Source organism: Halictus rubicundus, chromosome 12 (genome assembly GCF_050948215.1).
Source record: "Halictus rubicundus isolate RS-2024b chromosome 12, iyHalRubi1_principal, whole genome shotgun sequence".
NCBI lineage: Eukaryota > Metazoa > Arthropoda > Insecta > Hymenoptera > Halictidae > Halictus > Halictus rubicundus.
This window is the reverse complement of record NC_135160.1, coordinates 11545720-11555446: the sequence shown is the minus strand read 5'-3', so window position 1 is coordinate 11555446 and position 9727 is coordinate 11545720.

Below are 9727 nucleotides of genomic sequence, written 5' to 3'. Positions count from 1 at the left end.
AACAGTTTCTGTTTCGTACGACGGACAATATATTCCTATATTATATATTTATAGAATTTCATCTAAATAGCGTCTCGACTTTGTTCGTTCTGGTTTGATTTCCCTGGCGCGGAACAAGAACGAGCGCACGACAGCCGTTCGACAACCTAAACCGAAACGCTATCGTCTTTCCTTTTGCTTCTCGAGAACGGATTGTCATAGTGAGAATTCCGGAGAACGGATCCACGCTTCTTCTTGTTCCCCCCTCTCCCTTCGGTATGCCCTTATCGTCCAACGGAATTCGTCCTCGCGCTGACACCCGAGGATAACGAGACACGGCCCGAGAAACCCGCAGCAAGGTGAGGAAAAAGAAGGTAAAAAAATTAGCTGCCTTTTAAATGGTCACCTGAACACTAAATATACCACCGACGGTCAAACCACGGCGTTTCCAGATATTTTATTTCACGATTCTTGAAATACTATCGCCAGAATCGATTCGTCCATTCGAGTATAGAATATACTAAAAATCGGAACAGGTTCACTATTTTTATTTTTAGAAGACTTTTAACCCTCGGCAGGTCTAGTATTGACCCTTTGCACTCGAAGCAATTTCAACTCCAAAACGAAACATTTTTTCCGACCTTGAATATTTCCCTTCTATATACATGTTTTCATGCTATACATACGAAAACGGTGCAATTTACTCGCACAGTACTGAAATATTTAGTAATCTAGTAAATGCAAACTAATTTAATATTGTAAAAAATATTTTGAATAATAATACAGCAATTTTTAGTGGCGCCTTACAGTCGCCATTCGAGTGCTAAGGGTTAAAGTTGTTCCAAGAACTCCAGGCAATTTGTGTTGCTTTGTGAATAAAACTGCCGTGGCCATTGAACCACTCAGGGTTATTTTGTATGCCTTCGATTAACTGTAATGGACGAACAAAAAGGACTGTGTCATGTATGTATGAAATTGTTGTTTCTGTCAAACAAATCCACTAAAAATTCTTTAGCCATGGACCATGGGCTTTTAAAAATTGCAAATTACTGCCAGGAAAAATTTGGACGAATCGAAGGGTACAGAAATATAGAATAAGTTATGATTTACGGTAAAGTATCTACCAAAAAAGGACAATGTCTTGTACACGGGCCATATTCAATGGTCAGGCATAGTAGAACTTGGAGAACTATTTTCATAGGTCGTTACTGTGCTCTATTTCCGGTTTGCCGTTATCGTCGGGTGTGCGCGTCCACAGTTTGACGCCGGGTGCCGTTTTTCAAGATCGGTCTCAGCCGAGGGAAGATGGCACAGCGTTCATCAGACCGAGCGGAACGTTTACTCGCTCGGAATGGCTCTTGTACGAGAGCGATCCTTTAAGTACACATGATCAACAGACCGTCTACGGGAATGGTATGTACATGAAGAGGCTCCGGGGCTCGATGCAGCCGTTTAAACAGAGTATCGCTCGATTTGGATCGGCGGAGCCTATTAACAACCTCCCGGCGTACCCGTAAAGCGCACTGCTCGGAATAATTAGTGGCTGGAGGTATTAGGCTCCCACCCAGAAGTCCCGTCGTCTTTCCGCGCTGGCTTTAAACGGCCAAGATCAAGGTGGATCCATTAGATCGTCCCACGAGTCGTGTATTCAAGCGTGAGATAATAACATTTACTTTTAATCATTGAAACGAAGCATTTCATTTCAAGCGTTTCGTTCCGCTTTTAAAGAATGAGTGGAGTATCGAATTGAAACATTGTTTTGGAGAACCACTGAACTGAGAGAAAACTGAAACGATTACCGTGTGAGATAATGAGAAATATTCGTGGTTAGTATGTAAAAACGAAACGTTCAAATCTTGTCATTTTCTGAAGCGGTGTGTATTTACTTAATCTTCGTATTGGAATATCAACGAGTAGGTATATTTTACGAATGCCCCGAATGGACATTTCCAATTGACAAAATGGTGCGTACCCAAATGCATAGGAATAAATTTTGGAAGAATGCATGAATGCGGGACGACCTAATATTTTGGTAAGCGACGAGGGACGACGGACCCAGAAGAATATTCACCGTTACACTGCAGTTCCATTTAGGCGGATCCTCGTTTAATCCGTCAGCATCGATCCCGCGGAGCGTATTGCTCGCGTGCAAATGCGATTCGCAGTCTCCTCTCTCCGAATCGAGAATGCAAAGTGTCTGCATATAGAAACCGGCGGCGCGGCGTTTAAGCGAATTTCGCTTCCGTCCCGGTTCTCTCTCTCTCTCTCTCTCTCTCTCTCTCTCCCCCTGTCTCTCTTTCGACAGACTTCGTACGTCGAACGTTTTCTCGTGCCTGTGTGCAAGTAAAGCGTTTTCAAGATTGCTGGTATCGCGCGGATAATCCCCGTCGACGACGACGACGGACTCGTGCGCGATTAAACAATGATCGCGCGACGATTACAACGCCCGGAATCAATCGCGGGAGCGATAATGGCCCCGAAGACGATTCGAGCGCATTTCATCGCACCGTTTCTAGAGTGCACCCCCTCCCCAACCCCTAAATCCCCTGCTCCCCCCCCCGTTTTTCTTCGCGTATGTACAGGTAAAAATCGTGCCCGACGGCGGTTCTTTCGGAATCGCTGAAAATAAAGAAACACCTCGGTTACGCCTAATGCCACACACCGACTATGTACAGAAATTAGAACGCGAGAGCGTGTATATGTATATGTATATTTTTGTGTGCACATACGACGGCCGAGTCGCCCGGGACTGATCGACCGGACGAGACCCACAATTTTCGAACTCGGAAACGATTTTTAGGCAAAACAAATAAAGCACATCGTTGGCTCCCCTAATCTTCCAAGACGTTAATTGCCCCGTTGGCAATGGGTAAACCGAACAGGACTGAAATCGACAAGTTAACATATTACCATCATTGTTTTTCAGAGCTACCTCCACCGTTAAAATGTTTTTATAGCGCATCTCCTTTACGAAATATTGAAAGAATTTAACAGAGGAGAGGAAGTCTCTGAATATTAAGATGAGTATTGCAATACAAAAGTTGTAAAGTAACTGAGTATTACGATATAAAATTAATTAGATTATCTTTGATTAATCTCTTAAGCACGGCGCACTCGTCCGCAACTCTATGTCCCAGGTACGGCGCGCCTGGCCGCGAAGGGAATAAAAGCCACTATAGTGGTTCGCACCGTCCAAACTGATGCTTTCCACGGAAAAACCACTATAGTGGCGTACCGTTCAAACTGCGCGCCTGTCCGCGACTCCGTCTCCCAGGTACGGCGCGCCTGGCCGCGAAGGGAATAAAGGCCACTATAGTGGTTCGCACCGTCCAAACTGATGCTTTCCACGGAAAAACCACTATAGTGGCGTACCGTTCAAACTGCGCACCTGTCCGCGACTCCGTCTCCCAGGTACGGCGCGCCTGGCCGCGAAGGGAATAAAGGCCACTATAGTGGTTCGCACCATACAAACTTCTGCTTTCCACGGAAGACACCATAGTGGCGTACAGCGCTTAAGAGGTTAAATATTAATTTTCTGGTAGCAGAACAGAAGAGTACAAGTGTCAGAATGATTAATTCTACAGAAAACAGAACTTATATACTGTGAGAACTGTCTTTCCTTCCAGTTCGAAGATTGTGGGGGGCTGATCAGTCGTATTGTCTCGGCCGACTCGCCCCGCGTATGTACAATATATAATACCCTCGGGAAACGTTACTCGCTATTCGTAATCGTGTATATCGTTAGTAAATTCTTAGATATGGTTGTTCCGCGGCCCGGGAGCCGGCACACGGGGCTCCGAGCTTGGCCAATTCCATTCTTCCTTAAAAGTCCTTAAACCAGTGGAGGGATTACAACTGCGAACGGTGAGTGGATGAGATCTACGCGTACGCTGCTGGCCGAAAATATTCGTCCGGCTGTCGATCACCAAAATGATTCCGACTCGGCAGTTGGTTCCCAACGTGCATCGACACCGTAGACAGAACCAAGGGAAACTTTCGGCCGGCAGCGGATACCCAGCTGTAACGTATGAAGCGCATGTTCGGCCTGTGGAGCTTGTTCAACCCTTACACGTTCCTCACGAGTGGATTCATTCTTCGAAAGTCTCTAAGTTCTGAGAAAATTCTAGTATGAGCTTCAGTGGACTGTTTAACCCCTTGCACTATGATTTACGATGATTCGTCATCGTGTGAAGGTTCTAGAAAAGAGAAAATTGATATCTATTACGTGTCTATATTTTCTCTAACGATTAAATATCGACGACAGAAAAATAGAATTTTATTCCAGCTTGAAGGAAATCAATAACGTGCATGCTTAATTAATATTTCTCGAATTTGTAACTCGATATTATATGGCAAGGGGTTAATCCTCGCTCATTTTCCATTTTCTCAACTGTATTTGCAAATTTGCGAATTCGTTCCACTAGCGAGTAGGAGACTGTATCGTTAAATACTTCTCCTCGTTCACAAATAATAAATCCAACGTGCATGACGCGCTGCGTGTTCGCAAACAATGAAAAGTGGGTCAGATAAGAGAGTTGACCCATCCTGAAACCGGAAAAAAATTGACAAGAGCGAGATAAAAGTCCCGCTCGTGAACTGTAGCAGCGACATAGTGATTTTCGCGAGATCTCCGAGGGCTCGACCAGCATCGGCTGGAGCAGTTCGTACGTTACAGATCTGCCTAAGCTTCGGAGCCGTGGCTCGGCGAAGTAACAATTCTATGTGCACTGTTCTCCTCTTAACAACGATCGGAGCGCCGTGTGCGCAGCTGCCGGCCAGTGCGCAGCAGTCCCCTTTACAGTAAAAATATATTATCGCTACGGTAGTACTTAACTTTGACTAGCATGTGGTTTATAGAGCCGATCCCCGGTGAGATCGCGTGCGCGCGCCCACGCAAGACGAAAAACGAATTCCTCGTGGGACCGGTTTCTCTCGTTTGGGGATCGTCGGGAGGCTGTTCGCCTGTAGTCGCTTGTCGAACCACGAGACAGCTCTGTACCCGTCCTCCCTCCGACGTGTACGATAGATTTACGCGAGAAATAATGGGGTACAATGTCGGCTTTTTTACCTTAAGATTACATCATCCCAACGGAATGAGTACGATCCAACGCGGCGCGGAGCGCATAGGCCACGCCCATAGACCGATTCAACGCTGAACGTACCCCGAGTACTATGCCCGAACGATAACCAGTTGTATCGTCTTGAAAAAATGACGACGTTCGCTTAGACTCCGCGCGATTTCTTCGATAAGCCACCGCGAGAGCGGTCCGCGTCGTTTCGACGATTGTAAAATAAGAACGGCGTGGTACGTTCAGTGTTAAGTTAAGTTAAGTTAAGTTAAGTTAAGTTAAGTTAAGTCAACATGCCACCGCGTTTTCCGACTTAACACGCTACGTTTCTACGCGAGTTTACTCGATACATTCTAAGGGCCTTGCCTCGGTCACCGGTGTCTCCTCGTCGCGTCCGCCGGAATTTGGCCCCGGGCCGAAGCTCGGATCGCCCCCCGGGGCAAACGGAGGAGGAAGAGTCTCGTCGAACTCTCGGTTTGGCATCGAGAAAGCGTTGAAAGCAACGATCTCGTCGCTCGACGATTCCGAGCGGCCGCCCGAGAAGCGGGCGTGGCCCGTGGGCGGGGCCACGGCGGCGCCCCATGGGGCAATCCTGCTCTCCAGCCGCGAGACGTCGACGGAAGACATGCGGCGCAAGGAATAAGAAGTGACAGAAACGAGAGGACCGTTTTCTCCCGATCCCGTGGAAAAGAATAGAGGGATGCTGGGGGACCGAAGCGGGTCTCGCGGGCCAGACGAGAATTTACAGTTCACGGTGGCCCCGGAAACCATTCGAACGCATCGTCTACGATTTTCGAAAATTCTCGATGTTCCAATCATTTCGTAAAAAAAGAATCGCACGACACACCCGAGCTCGAGCTTTAAAAATCGAAGCTTCTCCTTTGCAACGACCCCTCAAAATTTGATGTACGCTGTTTTTTTTTTTGGCTGTTTTGTGGGACACAAATCGGAACAACTCCCGTTGTGTCAAGCCCTTATGGTATCTCGCGTCATTGTAAAGTTGACGGTACACCTTTCAGTCCGAAGCTCGGTAAAATAACCAAAAAGAAAAAACCGTGCATGAAGTTTAAGAGGGCCATTGTGTAAAAGAAGGTTCAATCTTCGAATCCACGATGGGTCCAGTCTAGTAAAAAATTTTCCACCGTTCTTATGGACTTTTCCAATTTCAATATTTTCGAGCAAAGCATGTCTTCGGTTTCCCGCCCGCTGCATCGTGTAAAGATTTTTTCGAGAATGACGAAAGATGTAGGCTTCAAGCTTTAAAATGAAGCCAGATGTATTGTCGTACGATTTTGTTTCGCGAAGGTATGACAGTTTGAGCATCGACGATTTTTCGAAAATAGGACGTGCAGCGTTCGAACGGTTTTTGGATCCACTGTAGGTTTTTTTAGATACTCTCCTACTTGATTTCAACCACGAAGTAACGATATTATTCGAGTTTCTTATTTCCTCTTCGTTCTCTCTCTCTCTCTCTCTCTCTCTCTCTCGCTCTCTCTTTTTGTTCAGTCTTGTGATAATACTACTTTAATACTTTTACGATTCGCGCGGAGCCGTCAACCGACTGGTGTGTACGCAACCCCCTGCACCGTATCCGTTTATGCGAAAGTTAGCACTGTGCACGTAACCGGACCAGTTGGTGGCTAGCTGGCTGAACGAACAGAGCATGGTGGGAAAAATGGATAAGCGTGGCATTGCTGAAGCAATAGTTGTTCGACTAACGGACGAGAACGCACCCCCGGGGTCCAGGACGAAATATTCTTGTACAAGGCGTTCCAACCGATATTCGATTTGACCGTCTATAATATCTCTGCCGTTGCTCTCTCTATATCTATCTATTCTATCTAGCTTTCTCTCTCTCTCTCTCTCTCTCTCTCTCTCCCGAGTATTGCCTCTTTGGTATATAGATAGTACTCGTTTCGAAGGGGTAAATTAAGTACTTAGGTTCCTATCGAGCGATCCGTCGCCCGTTCAGCTTCTCAATCCTGAATAACCAACCCTGAAAATCACAATCGATTTTCTAGCAAACCTGTTCCATAAAATCCGTTTAAAAACAGTCACGAAGAATTTCCTATTGTACTATTGCGAAGAATCTTTCGTCGAGTCGCTGAATTAATGAATTCAATACCAAATATCTTTCTGTAATCTTATTCAGCTAATTTGAATTTCAATTGTCTTCCTCGTGTTCACGAATGCTCAGCAATAATATTACTCATAGCTCGGTTATTCAGGGTTAAACGTGTCAGATCAACCAGAATGTTCCTCTCGCTTCTAGGCTCCATCGCAACCCATATATTAAGGTACTTCTTCTAGACAATTGAAATTAATCATCACCGGAAACTAACTGTCCTAATTATCCTAGTGTAACTCAGTTCCTTGTACTGGGACCATTGAAATTTCTTTTGCATCGATCTCCGAGAAATCACGGTGGGTAAGAGCTATTCGAAAAATTGTTAGACTGTTCGTCGTTCGTCTGTGCCAATTGATATTCCCCTGAAAATCGAGGAGACACGGTCGAGGATTGTTTAACGAACGATCGGTAGCGATCCACCAACTTTTTGCAGATAGATCGCCTAGCCTTTTGCTAGCTTTTTGCTACAGACTGGGGACTTCATGTATTTGTGACAAGAACCAGCAAAGAGATTGAAAGTATTTAAGAATGGTACATTATGTCCGCCTTTTTGAAATCGTTGACAAAAGGAAGAAACTTGAAGGTGTTTACCGCTTTGTGTAATTGATGCAAACAACTTTTATTCCGCATAAAGATCCGTAGTCCAGTAATCGAAGAAGTCTATTGAGAAGCGAAAGTAAACTTTCTTGGCGATCCGACTTGAATACAAGCAGAGACTGAGAGAAGCGAACGGACACAGATTCAGCCGTGTCTCTTAAGGATCTATGCAAGTTTTAAGTAACTCTCGAGCCGATAACAAAGTCGCTGAAACCTCGACGATCGGACAAAAGTTCGATCGAACGTCCTATACTGTCAGTGTACTGTACAAGTATTATAGATGTATTCGGTTCCCAGCCACGCCAGCTGTATTATAGTAACGAGCAAACGATTCCCGGCTAACTGTACACGGTTAATGAACCCCTGTGTATACACGGAACAGCGAAAACGCTCTCGTTGCCGTTGATCTTTTTGATTCTGAATACTGATTTGATTATCCGCTCCGTGGAGCATAATATATATGAAACACACAGAACAATCTGCTTTTAATATATCTCACAAATGCGAAAAACGTTCGATATATCGATTAGTTCTTTCATTTCACTCTCTATCCCTCGACGTTCTCTCTTCGCCTCTATTTCTCCTCTGAATCTCTCTTCCCCTCTGCCCCCACCCCCCGCCCCACTCCCTCCCCCACTTTAATATCAGCATATAATTCCCTAGCATTGCTATTTATTGCGTTCAGTATCACTGCGCTTGTGTATCGTCGACCGCGTCGACGCGCGTTCCAGAAAAATCGATTATCCGCGGTGCAAAGATTAATTCGCGAACGATATTACACGACTGGTTAGATCCCGGCGGACCATGCGGCCAGACAAAAGAGCAAACGAATTGTACGCGCACAGAGAGAAGATTCGCGGCCGGTTTTGCACCCTCCGGCCGGAGATGGGATCCAGTTCAATGGGCGAAAATGATTACGGCTTTATTACTTAACGCCGAACCGAGCGCGAAAAATCACTGATATCTGCCTTGTCTTGCACAAATTGCCAGATTGAATTCCAACAATGCCTAGCTATTTTAGGAAAAATGTACCGGCGAAACGAAATACATTTGTCAGACACAAAGCGTGATAACAGTGCGGACCTTTGTGTAAAGTAAAAATGCTTTGCAGGAAACAGAAGTCGAATTTGTTTGAGACAATGCTTTATCCCATCTCCGTGCAGGATGCATCATGATCGCGTTAGCCTCCTCAAAGAAAAGTTTCGAAGCTGTGCAGACACGTGAAACAGGCCTAAACTATACTCGATCGCCCGGTACGATCACCTAGTCGTCCGCTTACCCCTTAATCGCCTACGTTTATAAATAGTTTATTATCAAAAAGATCCATCCTGCACCGTCGAAGTAAAAATAAATATTACTTTTCTTTCCCGTTTTGTATTATGTCTCTTCCCTCCTCGTTTCTTTTCTCTCTTTCTCCCTCCCCCCCTCTCTCTCTCTCTTTCTCTCCCCCGTTTCTTTTTGGTAAAGAATTTCATAAACATATAGGTTCTTCGCGCAGGGAAACAATCGTAGATATCCTTAAGTACGCAATTAAAAAATATTCTCGTTCGAGGCCCGAACGGCTACGCATATCAATTACACGAAAGAACACACGGGAACTTAATATTGCCTTTGTCGTCGCGCTGCTAACAACTAATTCGTTGCCGTGATCTATGTAAATCTAATAGGAAAATCATAGATAATCGAGAAGCCATAATACGCGGCGAACGTATTACGGGTCGAAGAAAGTACGGTTCTTTTTTTGTTGTAAAAATTCAATAAAAATAACACACGAGCTTTTACACCGTTCCTCCCTTCCTCTTTTTTCTTCTTTTTTGCGTTCTTTGTGTCGCGTGTTCCTTAGGACTTACTTAGAGATACTTATTATTTTTGTTCTTTATATAATCTATACATAGTGCCATCTTTGATTGCCCAGAGACTCTACAATATCCACCATATAAATCTCGTTAGAAAG